Below are 13,356 nucleotides of genomic sequence, written 5' to 3' on the forward strand. Positions count from 1 at the left end.
AGGGCAGAGGTGCTGCGTTCTGGATGTGTTGGAGGCTCGAGCGACGGGGTCTGCTGATGGGTGTGACGGGGGTGTGGGGAAAGGAGGGTGTCAAAGGCAACTCCAGAGCATTGGGCGTGAGCAACTGAAAGAAAGGATCGACTTTCTTCACCTGAGGTAGGGACAGCTGTGGGGGAGGAGCGGGTTTGGGGGCACACAGGCTTGAGGTGTCCCCTTTTATTTAGCAAACCCCTGCTGCACACCTGCTTTGGGCAGGCCCCTGTCCTAGACAGCATCCAGGTTAGGTTCTCTGGGCATGCAGTAGGTGCTCATTGAGGGTGGGGAAGTGATTGCACTGTGGTCTGGGCCCAATAACTTAGGAAGAGGTGTCCTGGGGGTGCACCCACCTTCAGGATGGCTGTTGAGTTTCTTTGTCCCTTTCCCCCAGGCCCCCTGCTCTCCATCTCTTGTCTCCTCCAACCCACCCAGTACCCCAGCAGGCCACACCCCTCCCTGAGTGTGGTCCTTCAAGGCTCTCTATCCCACTTCTAAACTTGATCCTACTAGAGGAAGTCTTAGGGACTAATTCTCACTAAGGTGTGAATGACTGCCTCACTTTGATTTCTCCCTTTGCAGCTAGGGGCTCAGGGGATGAGAACTCAAGACACTGAAAGCTGGGGTATGAGTCTGGGAGTCACTCCTAATCTGGAGCAGCTCTAATGGTGTCAACTTGGGGGGTTGGGGTTACAGGTGGGGCCAGGGTGCCTTTGTCCCCACAGCCCAGTTGAGTTCCCATTCCTCCCTGATGGGCCTCCCTGATGGGATACGTGGTTAAGAAAGTAGACACACCTAGGTTTCAATCCCAGGTCTGTCATCACTTACTGACTGTGTGGCCGTCGGCAAATTTTTTTTTGTTTTTTTTTTTGTTTTTTTTTTTTTTTGTTTTTTTTTTGACAGTCTTGCTCTGTCCGCCAGGCTGGAGTGCAGTCCAGGACTCAAGCAATCCTCCCACCTCAGCCTCCCAAATAGCTGGGACTACAGACAGACACGAACACGCTGGGCTAATTTTGTATTTTTGGTAGAGACAGGGTGTCGCTATGTCACCCAGGCTGGTCTCGAACTCTTGGGCTGAAGTGATCCTGCTGCCTTGGCCTCTCAAAGTGCTGGGATTACAGACATGAGCCACTGTGCCTGGCCTTGGGCAGCTTTCGGAAGCTTTCTGACTCTCAGTGCCACATCTGTAAATGGGGGTAGTAAAAGCACCTACCTAAGAAGGTGGCTCAGGGGAATCAGTGCACTCTGGGGTCATGCACTTGGCTGGTGGGCCGGGCCTTGCTGTTGTGGCCTGTCTCAGATGGCTCTGCCCTGCTTGGGCCTTGCTGCCCATCCCTTGGGCGGTGACATCATTCCCGTGAAGGAGAGGGCCTGGCAGCATGGGGCCCTCTGAGGGTCTCTGAGCTGGGGGCAGGGCCAGCTCTTCTGCACCCTAGACTGTCCACACTTTTTCCGGGAGGCCGTCGATGGTCAGGGCAGCGGCTGGGTGCTTTAGAGGAGGCAATGCCATGTACCTGTTTCTCAAGGCTCCATGTCAGGCCCGCATGGGGCTCCCCCTCCCCACCCCCAGCTACCACAGACAGAAAATCCTTCAGAGGGCTGGAGGCCTCTGGGCCTGAGCTCTGCACTGGGGACTGCCTGTCTCTGAAAGGCTCCCCGCTGTGTCTGCAGAGCAACCTGAGAGAGGCCTCATGTCCCATCCCCTGATAGACCCACTGAGGCTCTGGGGCTCGTGTGGAGGGAAGCTGAGGTGTCTATCCTGAGCAGCAGCAGGACTGAGTTACAGGACCTGAGACGGGAAGCGGGAGATAGGGCAGGGGATGCTTGTCGGGTGAATGCAGCAGGGCCTGGGAACCAGGTCTTCTGGGCTCCTCAGCCCCACTTCCTCTGCCCCTTGTGGCCACTAGCACGGGTGATGGTCGGGGGTCTGCCAGGAAGTGGCCAGTGCCATGTCTCTGTGTCCTGGGGGTCTGGCCGGACTGGGGAAGCAGCCACTGCTGAGTCTCTGTGTTCCAGGGGTCTGGCTGGAGTGCGAGGGACTGGTGGTGGCATTTGGATGGCCGTCTCAGGGAGGGGAGGCTGCCCTGGCCGCACACCACCCCAGGCTGCTGAGGTGGGACACCCCACAGGCGCCAGCCATGTGTCTGGGGGATCGCCAGTGAGGGCCAGGGAGACACATGGCTGGGCTTCCCTGGGCAGGGCTTTGCCAAGCAAGAGAGAAGGAAAAGAGAGGCAGGGGCAGGTAGTGCTGCTGGGGACACAGGAGAACCCAAGACACAGAGCTGGGCCCGAGTCACCCTTCACCTGGAGCAGCTCTGAGGGTGTCAGCTCAGAGTGCGGTGGGGCTGTCGGAATGATCCCTGGATCTCAGGAGCATCTGGGGGCTGGCTGGGGCTTCTGCCCCCATTCCTTCTTGAGGAAACTGAGGCTCTGAGAGGTTGAGTGCCAAGCTCATTACCCCCAGTGGCCTGTGGCAGAGCAGAGACTGCTGAGGTTGGGGCCTGCTTAGCCACCCACCCTCTCCCGCCCACACCATTCAGCAGGGTAAAGAGTCCACAGGACCCTCTCAGCCCCCCGGGGCTGGTGCAGGGATTGGGGGATCCTCGACACCGCCAAAGGGAGGCTTAGGGAGCCCGGGCCTGGCTTCGGGAGGGAGGACAGATGTCACCAGTGCCCCCAGCTCTCTCCTTGGCCCCGGCGCCTCCCTCCAGCCCTTGCTGCTGCTGACAGCCTTCCCCGTAGCTGCAGGCTCTTCTTGGAGACTGAGTCTCGCCTCTCGAGTGTGAGTGTGAGTGTGTGTGCACACCTATGCAGAGGCGAACGTGGAGTGGGACCAGCCAGGTACTGAGAGCATCCCAGAGAGGCCCAGGGCATGGAGGGGTCCAGGTCCCGCAGTACAGGGTTACTGATAAGTGTCTGCCGCTCTGATTAGTTCTGTGATCCCTGGAATCCCAAAAAACAGGCCCCCTGCTGATCCAATTAATAAGTTTGCCCACGTCTGTTTGCAGTGGTGAGCAGGCTGGTGGGGTGGTCAAATTAGCAAAGCCAGCGTGGGTTCCTTAGTGGCCAGTAATGAAGCCAGTAATCGAAGTGCTGAATCGCAGCCCCTTCTCTCCTGGGCACCAGGGCGGGTGGCAGGCGCTGAAAGGTTCATTTGGGAGTCCCACGAGGAGCTCATTCCTGGCTATGGGGCCGGCCCATGGCCATCTGTCTGCTCATGCTGCCCCTGCACACTGACTGTGGGTGGGTGAGGCAGGGGCTCCAGGGCCAAGATGTGTACAGCCCCACCCTCTGGCCAACCCCATCTTCTCCAGAGGGAGAGACGAGGGAGTAGTGATGGTGGTGCAGGCTGGTGCTGGGAAAGAGGGGCCCAGGCAGGGGTGCCAAGGAGCCTCCTGGGTCCACTGTGCAGCTCACCTTGGCTCTCGGAGACAGCCCCACTGAGGTTCCCTGCTCTAGCACTGCTCTCCCACCAGAGGGACAGCCCCAAGCCCAAGCCAACTTCTGGAGCTCCTTGATGTGAGCATCTCCGTCCCCCAGGAAGAGGATCAGACACTTCAGCACATGCTCAGGGCCTTCTGCCAGCTGACCCCAGGCCCACCCCTTGTCTGTAACCCCTCCACAACCCCCAGGCCCGAGGCTCCGGCCACACCCATCTCAGGGACACGCCCTGGCCCCACTGGCATGCTCCCAGCTGTGTGTCCTGCACACAGTGGCCCACCTCCCCATGGATGGGTCTGACGTTGGTTTCAAGAAGGTCTCGGGCTGAGAGCAGATGAGGGCAGGTGCTGGGGCCTGTATCGGGGCTGTGTGGCAGTCACGTGAGAGGAGTGGGCCTGGTGTGGTGGGTGGTCCTAGAAGGCGAGGCTCCTGGTATACTCCGGGGGCAGACCCTGGGGTTTGCTGCTGGCCTGGAAGGATGGGGAGAGAAAGAGAGGAGTCAAGGATGCATCGAGGCATGGGAGAGGACTTGTCTTGCTGCAGGATGTTGGGGGAAGCTGTGGATTTGTTGGGGCGATGGGAGTTCAGCTGCACCATGCAGATCTGTGCTGCCCATGAGACAAAGGTGAGGCAGTGGAGTTGGGGAGCTGCAAATGTGGGGGCCCCAGCAGAGAGATGGTATTTGCCGGCTGGGGTTGCCACTGGTGAGTGCACACAGGGAAGGAGATGCTGGAGGCCAGATCTCTGGGACACACTGGTGCCAGGAGGCCAGGAGATGAGCACCCCACAGAGGAGCCTGAGAAGGGGCAGCCGGAGAGCCCAGTGAGGGTGGGAGGTGTGGGAGCAGGGAGAGGTGGCATGTCCCTGACTGCTGAGAGCTCGGGTCAGGTGAAGGCTGAGACAGGACCAGTTCAGTGACATGGAGGAGACAAGATCCTGGCGGGTATTGGTCCTGTCCCAGCAGGCTAGGAGTAAGGAGGCAGAAGCAGCAAGATCAGACACTTCCATCGAGCGGGGAACAGGGACTGTGCCTGGAGGGTGAAGAGAGGGTTGTTCTCAATATGGGAAGAGCAACCACGAGTTTGCCTGACAGAGAATGACCGGGAAGTGAGGGAGAAACGGATGGTTCAGGAGCAAGGGAGACTACCTGGAGCCCACCTGCAGCTGGGAGAGGCCAGTGGCCACGGTCCAGCCCAGCTGAAGGGCTGCCTTGGCTGGTCTGTAGGTAACGGCGGGTGTCACCAGGTGTTGGGCAGATGCTGGTAGGTGGGGCACGTGGAGGTAACATCTGGGGAAGTTCCCTTTGGAAGGTTTCACTTCTCAGCAGAAAGGGAAGAAAAGGAAGCGAGGTCATCAGCCTGAGTGGGGATGGGGAGGAGGTGTTGGGGAGTTGGGAGGCAGGAGGGGAAGGTGTGAAGTCACTTTCCAGGAAAGTCGGAGGGGGGAATGGCACAGGCATGCCTAGGATTCCTGGGTACGTCTGTGGATGAATGGAGAGTGAGGCCGTCAGCCCGCTGCTGTCTCCTGCCATCCATGTGGGTATAGGAGCCCAGTGGATGGAGAGGTGGGTTTGGCACCCTTAGTACAAGGAGGAGAGTGATGGGGAGGAGGCCGTAATGCCGTCATTGGCTGCCAACTGAGGGCAAGGCTGGTGAGGGGCTGTGAGAGCCCCCAGTGGCACTGATGGAGTGAGGGGCATCCTCAGGCCTGAGCTGGAAAGAGGGGGGGTGTCAGAAGTGGGACCACATAGGGGTCCGCATGGGTGGAGCACAGTGGGCATCACAGAGAGTCTGGGAGCTGGGCCTGACTCCCCTCCCACCTCCAGCAGGGCAGCCCCTGCCATGGCAGTCATCTCTCAGCAAGCATGGCTTGTGTGCTTCTGCCCACTAGGCTCAGTGCCAGGGTCTCACACTCCCTGCCCCGATCCCTCCTCCCAGTCCTGGGTTCTGCAGGCCAGTGCGCTCCCTGACCGTCTCCTCTCTGTAGGTTCTGTGGCTGGAAGAGGCCGGCAGAGCCCACGCTGGGATTGGGGGCCTGGGTTTGGCCGCCCTGACTCAGGTGTGGTGCTTTCAGCCATGCGGCTACCCAGGGCCTGGGCTCTTCGTCTAAAATCCAGGTTGGATAGAGATCAGTGGGGACAGCAGTGGACTGTGACCTGCAGAGAGGGGGCATGGAGGGATGCCCCGGGACATAGCCTGCTGCCCCAGGTGGTTCTGCCCCACCTACCCTCCTCGGACACTCAGCTGTCCCCTCACTAGGGGACAGAGTCCCCAGGCCTTCACCCTGCAGGCCTTTCCTGAAATCGCAGCTGGGAGCTCAGAGCTGGCTGCGCTCTCTTGGGGCACCTCCAGTCCTGCAGCAGGCACTGGGTCCCTGACCAGGAGGAGACGGCCCCTGTGCCCTTGCACTGTAGGGCTGGGGTGAGGATGGAGAAAGGGCTCCTGACGCAGGGGGAAGGTCAGGGAGCCCTTCTTGGAGGAGGTGAACAGAGTGAACTGAAGTGCAGGGAAGGGCATGCTCTGAGCAGAGGGCAGCCTGTGCCAAGGTTCAGGGGTGACTCTGCAGCCACCCCATCTCTCTGCCTGGGTTGGCCTGCTCTGCCCTGGCCCTGGGCATGCCCTGGGTCTGCTTACCCTCCGAGGGCTCCCCAGGACATGGTGTACCAGCTCCCAGCACGTGGTTCTGCAGAGAGAGGGGGGCATCGGGGCAGGGCTGCGGCTGCCCAATAAGATGAGGCGAGATGAAACATTTCCTGCTGCATCCAGGCAGGAGGCAGCAGCGGCGGCCGGCCAGGTCATCCTGGAGTAGAGGGTCCAAAGGGAGAGGTGGGGCCAGTGAAGGAGGGGGCAGGGAAGGGCGGGGGAGCAGGACGGGAGGTCTTGAGCCCAAATCCACACTGTCAGGGTGGCCCCAGTTGAGCTGGTGATGACTGAAGCTCACTCCTCTCCAGGCCATGCCTCCTGGCTGTGGGCCCTAGCTCAGCACCGTGACAGTCCCCTCCTCACTACATACACACCACGTACACACACAGGCACATGTATGCACGTGTCTTTCCCCCGGGACAGTCATACAACAGCGAGTGGCCGTGGCGATGACATTCAGAGTCCTTCTCTCTGTGCAGGTGGCGTCCCGGTATTGCTGCAGAGGTCAGCCACGGGATTGTCCAGGCCTGGACGGGCACGGCTGAGCCCAGAGCAGTGCCAGCAGTGACGGGCTGTCCTGTTGGACTCCGGGGCCACCGTGGTCGACCCTCCGGCCACACAGGGGCAGAGGGCAGCTCGTCATAGTTGTCTCGCTGTGCGGGAGACACGCACCAAGATGGCTAAAGCGCTGCTATTGCATTAAAATCTGGCATCTCGATGTGAGGCTGGCCTGGAATGGAACCCCAGCCGGGCTGTGTGACCTCCGACAGGCCCTGTTCCTTGAGCGCTGTGAACCTCAGTTTCCTCATCTGGAAAATGGAATGGGGTACACACCTCCCTTTCTGGGGTCTGAGGACTAAATGAATGGGTGCACATGGTGGGCAGGGGCTGGGGTGCCCCCCACCTTCTGTTGGGAGTGGTCTGCTGTCGGCTTCCAGGCGACACAAAGGACAGAGTCAGTGCAGCAGGAGCAAGTCGGAGGGGAAGGAAAGGCTCTTCTGAGCCATGAGGAAAGAAGGTGGCCATGGGCGCAGGGAACACAGGCTGCCGGCACAGGAGAGGCTCTGCCGGGCAAGGGATTCTGCCCACTCAGCCCGGGTTCCCACAGGCCTTGTTGCTGCTCCTTCAATGGAAGGCTTGGGGCACGAGGTCTTCTGCAGGGAGACCCCAGATGGCCTCGGCGGGGGCAGAAGCAGCTCTGCGAGGACTCGGCCCTGGGCCCGCAGCTGGCATCCCAAGGGTCTGATGTGGGCTTCCTCCAGGGGCCAACTGGAGGTTCTGCTGGGAAAGACCAGGCTGGGTGAGAGCAGCTTTGGGGACAAAGACCTCCCAGGGCTGTTAGCAACTCAGTGGAGGCTGAAAGGGTGGGTGTGTGACCCCCTGCTTGGCCTGGTCCCGCTCTAGGCACTGCGGGGGGCGAAGGCAGGCTCTCAGGGGCATGTGCACAGCCCGAAGGCCAGTGCCTGGCGGGAAGGTGGGGGGTGCCAGCAATGGCGAGGATGGGGCTGCGGTGGGTCCCAGGGGATGGGAATTTGGGGTGAGGAACTGGCCTTTTAGTCTTGGTACAGAGAGGAGTTGGGGGAGCTCTGAGCCAGGGCAGAACATGGTCTGGTTGGGTCTAGAAATGAGCCGTCTGAGGGGGACTACAGTTTGGGGGGCCAGGGTGGGAACAGGAGACCTGGCACTGCAAGTCTCAAGGACAGGGCTGGTGGGGAGTAGAGGCAGCAATCGACCTCGTCCAGGGCAGGGTGGGGTAAGCTGGGGTTTCAGGCCCCCTCAGGTGCTACATGGGGAGGAGTTAACCTGGAGCAGGAGGGAGGGGTGAGATCCTGGCAGAGGGGACTCGGGGACAAAGTCACGGAGATGAGAGCCTGGCTGCCTGCAGCCTGGAAGAGAGGAGGAGTAATTTAGTGTTGCTGGAGCATGACGCTGTGGGGCCAGGCTGAGAGCCACGACCAAAGAGGGAAGACAGAGGCCGTGCCCAGGGCATGGTGGGATCCCACAACATGCCAGGGGCATAGGGCGGGAGCGGCTCTCGGGCCCTCAGCTGACTGTGCAACAGTGACAGCCGCAGCCCAGCCCCACCCCATTGTTGTGACGTCAAGTGGGAGGATGGGAGCCAGGCCTCCCCCGCAGCCTCCAGGAACCTGTTCAGCACCCTCCGAGCTCCGGGTTCCCGTGTCCCCAGCACACCATGGAGCTAGAAAGGGTTTCCTCCTGACACCAGGGGCCCTGGAGCTCATGGGACTATCCTCCCCCAGCCCGGCAGGGCCCCATGGGCATCAGGGGAGCAGGAAGGGCACGGCCCCGGTGGCCTCGCGTGATGGAGGGAGGACAGCAGGATGACAGACGCAGGGCCCTGGGGCTCCGGCCCTGACCCTCAGTGGACACTCACCTGCTCCACTGAAGTCACCCTGTCTGAACTCCATCAGCTGCGCCAAGACTTGCAGGGTGGTGGGGAGCCAGGGAGCAACCCACCTGTTTGGAAGCGCCCTCTGGCTGTCTTGTGGAGTGGCCTAGCTGAGCAGAGGAGGGAAGCAGTATCCCAGCAGGTGGGTTGTGTCCAGCACAGGCTAGACGTCCAAGGTGAGGGGAGGCACCTGGAGAGGAAGAGAGGGACCTTCAGCAGAGGGGACCGAGGAGGGCTTCCTGGAAGAGGCGGCATCTGAGCAAAGCCTCACAAGAGAGGAGAGGATCTGAGGACACAGAGAAGGGAGACGAGGACATGTCCAGGGGAGAGGACAGCATGAATAAGGGTCTGGATGGGTGTGGGGGCAGCCACATTTGGGGGAAATCTGAAGGCCTGCAGGGGACAGTTGTGCCTTTTAGCAGGGGCGAGAAGAGGCATCAGGCCTGGCTGGCTTGAGGCAAAATGTCCCGTCATTTTTCCTGGGGGCCAGAAGTGTGGTGTTGGGGTGTGGCCAGACCTGGCTGTCGCCGTCTTCCTCCCATCTTTCTGCCCTGGAATGGGGTGGGGGCAGTCACAAGGTCCCACAGGTGGCCATAGGCTTTTCTGCATCTGTAGGATGGTGGCAATGGTGGCATCCCTCTCAGGGCTGACATGCGGCGGGAGGGGCATCTCACCGGTGAGAACGGGACACGTGTGCACCTTGTGGTCCGTGCCTGGTGCTTCCTGAGTGTCCCGTTCTCCTTCGCCACCCATCAAGGACCTGAAGCTGGCTGTGCAGCCCCTTCAAGCCATTCCCTGGGGGAGAAAGACAGGCCTCTGTTGACAGTGCTGCCCCCAGGGTCCAAGCCCTAAGAGGAGGTATGCCCTGGAGGCATGGACACAACCTGCCCAGTCTCCTGTAGGGCTCCAGGCTTCCTAGGGTCATCTCATCCTGACACACACAGGGCCCAGGTGGCAGCTGCTCCCCACGTGACTACACCCATGTCCACAGAGGTTGCCAAGAAGCACCAAGGCGAGGTCTCTTGGCAGGTCAGCCTCGGTGGCCCAGGCCAACCCCCAGTCCATCTGTCTGTCCAACAGTCACCAGGTCCTTCTGCCAGCAGGAGCAGGAACGTGGTTCCATGCACCCAGCTGGAAGTGACACTGAGACAGGTCGTCCCTGGGGCCTACGTGCTCTACTGGCTCCCCCTGGGGCCATCACTGGCTCTGCTGACAGCCGGGCCAGGAAACCAGTGGGAGGCGGCTCATTCCCCCTTCCGAGGTCCCACAGGTCATGGCTCCCCTGCTCTCAAAACACTTCGGCAAGCCTCTCAGCTGGGCGGCCCTCCTGTGCCAGGCTCTCAGCGGCATGCCCCTGCCCACCCTTCCTTTGAAGGGGAGTTCAAGGAAGGGGAGGGCGGCAGCCCCAGCAGGGCCCAACAGCCCTGGTTCTTACCTCATCCTCACCGAGCCTTGCTTTGTGATCCTGGGCCTCTTACTTTACTTCTCTGGGCCCCAGATTTCTCATCTCTAGGGTGAGATGGTCCACATGCCACAGGCTGGGAATGAGAATTTCCATCCAAGTGTTGTTACCTGGCTCGGAACCAGAGCGGGTCACCAGTGATGCTTAGTAAATGTCCTGTGAGAGACCAGAGTCAGAGCCTGGGTCAGGTCACAACCGTGCCCCCACTCACTGACTCACTGCACCTGCAGGCAAGCCCCGCCCCTTCCTGGGCCTCAGTTTCCCCTGGGTCCTAGCCTTTCTACTCTGAGCACCTTCATTCTTCAGCAATCCCACCTACCATAAGGCCCCTGCAGAGGGGACCTGCTGGGGTGGGGTCTCCTTGGCAAGGGCTGGGAGGAGGACGCTCATGGGAGTCGCTGACCTTGGTCGGGCCTCAGAGGGAGGGCAGTTGTTCCTGGCAGCCTCAAGTGAACGCACTCATCCCGTCCTGTTTTCTGTTTGCTCGGCAGCACTGGGGTCATCTGCTGAGGGTGGACCTGGGACTGGATTTCCAAAGTCCAGTCCAGCCAGAGGCCAAGCCCACCGCCCTGACCCACTTCACCTTCCCTGCCATGCGCTGGGGCATCAGACCCCTGCCCGCTTCTGCAGAGCAGCTCAGGAATCCGGTGATCAATGTGTGGCTTGTGGCCAGCGCCAAGAGCTTTCCCTGACCTCTGCTGCCCCCTTGGCCTGACCCATGGGAGCGAATGGTGACTTTTGGAGTGGGGGTACCAAAATTTGATCTTCAGCAATTTTTTTCTCTGATTTTTGATCCTCACTGTAGAAAATATGACAAATTCAGAAAAGTATAAAAGAAAAATGTTAAATTACCCAGCATTTCACCAGCCAAGTATAACAACATTAACATTTCTTTGCTTGCTTTACTGTCCGTAGCTGTCCGTATGCAGTTATTTTTTCAATGGGATTAGATTATACAGCTCTGTTTCTGAGCATGCCCATCTGCCCGAATCTTGAGGCACTCTTTGAAAGCCTGATTTCTGGGGCAGCATCAGAGCCTTATTGATGGAACCAGCTCCTCTAGGCAGAGGTCAGATCTCCCGCTTTGGCGCAGGGTCAGCAGGGCTGCCCAAGCGTCTCCGCGAGCCCGCCAGCTGATCCCCAGAGAGAACCCGGGAGGGGGACAACCAAGTGGGTGCTCGTCTGGGCGCTGTGTCCTCAAGCAGGCCAGCACCCTAGCAGGGCTGGGGCGGGCGCTTGTCCTTCCTCACACCCATCAGTCCAGCCAACGCAGGCCACAGGCAGAGGCAGAGGAGCAGGGGCCCCATGGCAGGGTGAAGTGGACCCCGGATCCCTAACATCTGCCAGGTCCCACAGCCTACAGGACACTCCATACATCAGCCATCAGGGCCTCCTCCTGACCAGCCAGTCCTGCATGCCAGGAACCCAGCCCTACAAATGCAGGCACCCGACAGATGCAGAGCTAGCAGGGAAGGGGAACTTGCCCCCGTCACTCCCCTCTGAGGCTGAGACAGTGGACTAGACCCCACCTGTGTCCTGTGAGGCAGGGCTGAGGGTAGACCTGCCGCCCTGCAGGGAACAACTGACTTCAGAGGCTGCTGCCGCCTCCCACCCCTGCAGTGATGGGAAAGGATGCTCAAAAGAAGCACTGAACGAGTGACCAGTGACCCTGCCATGATGGGACTCAGTGCCACCGCTGAGCTGGGACCCTTCAGAGTGAGGAGTGAGGTGCAAGGCAGGTGCAAGGCTGGGCCCCCGTCTCTGGTACCCACATCCCCAGCCCCTGCTACTTTGCAGATGACAAGGCGTTTTCTTGGCAGGGGGTGGGGACCAACTCCCCATCTCTGTGGGTCTCACAGCCCTCCGAGGGGCTGTGGCTGTGCCCCTGGTGGTGGGCCACGCATGGCCCCTAGCCCTGCCCACCCCGACCGGTTCTGAGCAGCTCTGTCCTCTTTGCCCACAGGCTGCGCAGCCCCTGGGTGCCCTTGTGCCTCGGGCAGCCCCGAGTCCTGCAGGGCCGGCTGGCCAGGTCCTCGCCCTCGATCTGGGACAGGTAACACACCTGTTGTCTCCCCTGGCTCCCTGGTGTCTCTGCGTCTGTCCCCAGACATCTGTCCCGTGTCTGTGTCCAACTCCCCGAGACAGATGCAGAGGCCCAGAAGGTGAAGGTGAAGGCCTGGGCCAGCAGCACAGCCTCACAGCCCTCACCCCTGCAGCCCAGCCAAGGGCTCCATCCTTGGACTTGGGCCCCCTGCAAGTGGCCAGAAGAGGCTCCCGGTGAAAGGCAGAAGGGAGATCCCTCAAGGCCTCCCCATGTGCCAGGGGAGGTGGGCACTCATCCCTGTCCAGGGAATTCCCACAGGCAAGGAGGGAGCCAAGAAGCACATGCGCATGCACACACATAGGCACGCACGCACACACAGGCACACACGCACACACAGGCACATGCACTGCCGGTTAGCCCCAGATCCTGGTGTGACTCACCAGGCAGCAAGCCCAGCAGGGCCCCCCCCAGGTCCCCAGACCTGGAAGGGTGACCCCAGCCTGGAGGGCGTGGCCGTGGCTGCTCTGGGCACCACACCCCTCCGTGTGTGTCTGCTAAGGAGCTGTTTCCAGATGCTGGGGACTCCCTGACCCATCTCAGCCCTTGCCAGGCCACCTTTTCACCCAGGGCAGGGGGCAGAGGCCTCTGAGCCGCAGGCCTCCAGCAGTTTCCCCCAGACTGCCAGTGGCCTGGTGACCCCACCCCACACAGTGCCACCTCTGACACTGTCCACTGTGTGGGGGGTGCTACCATGTAGAATGTGGTCCAGCGACAGCCCTGCCCACGTCTGGGTGCATCACCCTGTTCTGCAGATGTGGAGACTGAGGCTGCTGTGGCCCGGCAGGGCTCGGGTTAGTGTCTGGTGTGGGGGACACTGGACAGGGAAGGAGGTACTGTCTGGGCGACCGCAGACCCTACGTGCACAGCCTGGACCAGGCAGAGGGGACACGTTCAGAGGTGTGAGAAGCTGAACCCCCAGGCCTGGGTGACAGGGCTGTGAGGGGTAAAGAGGGGTCACCATGGCCACCCCCAGGGTGGGGAACGTGGAGGGCAGTGAGGGTGTGGTGGATGTGGCTGCACTGGACGGGTTGGGTGTTGAGATGCCTGAGGGCCGTAGGTGGGTGGCTGGATGTGATGGGGGTATGGAGCCTGACAGGCACCCCGCCGGAGTTGGATGGAAGCCTGGGAGGGGTCCTCGTGCAGCTGGCGTAGAGGGGATTCGGCCTGAATATGCAGAACGGGGGTGCAGGTGCAAACCAGGGCCTCAGGGAATAGCCCGGGCGAGGTCAGGAGGGGCCTGTGATGTTACCGCCGGACCAGCAGA

At 60.9% G+C, this 13,356-nt stretch overlaps 1 protein-coding gene and 1 long non-coding RNA gene across 6 annotated transcripts in view; both read left to right on the forward strand.

Annotated features, from left to right (window-relative positions):
• Positions 1–13,356, forward strand: part of BEGAIN (brain enriched guanylate kinase associated) — a 49,815-nt gene that overhangs the window by 24,636 nt on the left and 11,823 nt on the right. The gene's annotated exons all lie outside the window — the stretch shown is intronic.
• On the forward strand, positions 1,081–11,635 carry LOC110743837. The gene is made up of 2 exons (XR_002523536.2): positions 1,081–8,872; positions 10,480–11,635. It is a non-coding gene; the product is annotated as an uncharacterized LOC110743837 (long non-coding RNA).

This window comes from Papio anubis, chromosome 7, assembly GCF_008728515.1.
Source record: "Papio anubis isolate 15944 chromosome 7, Panubis1.0, whole genome shotgun sequence".
NCBI lineage: Eukaryota > Metazoa > Chordata > Mammalia > Primates > Cercopithecidae > Papio > Papio anubis.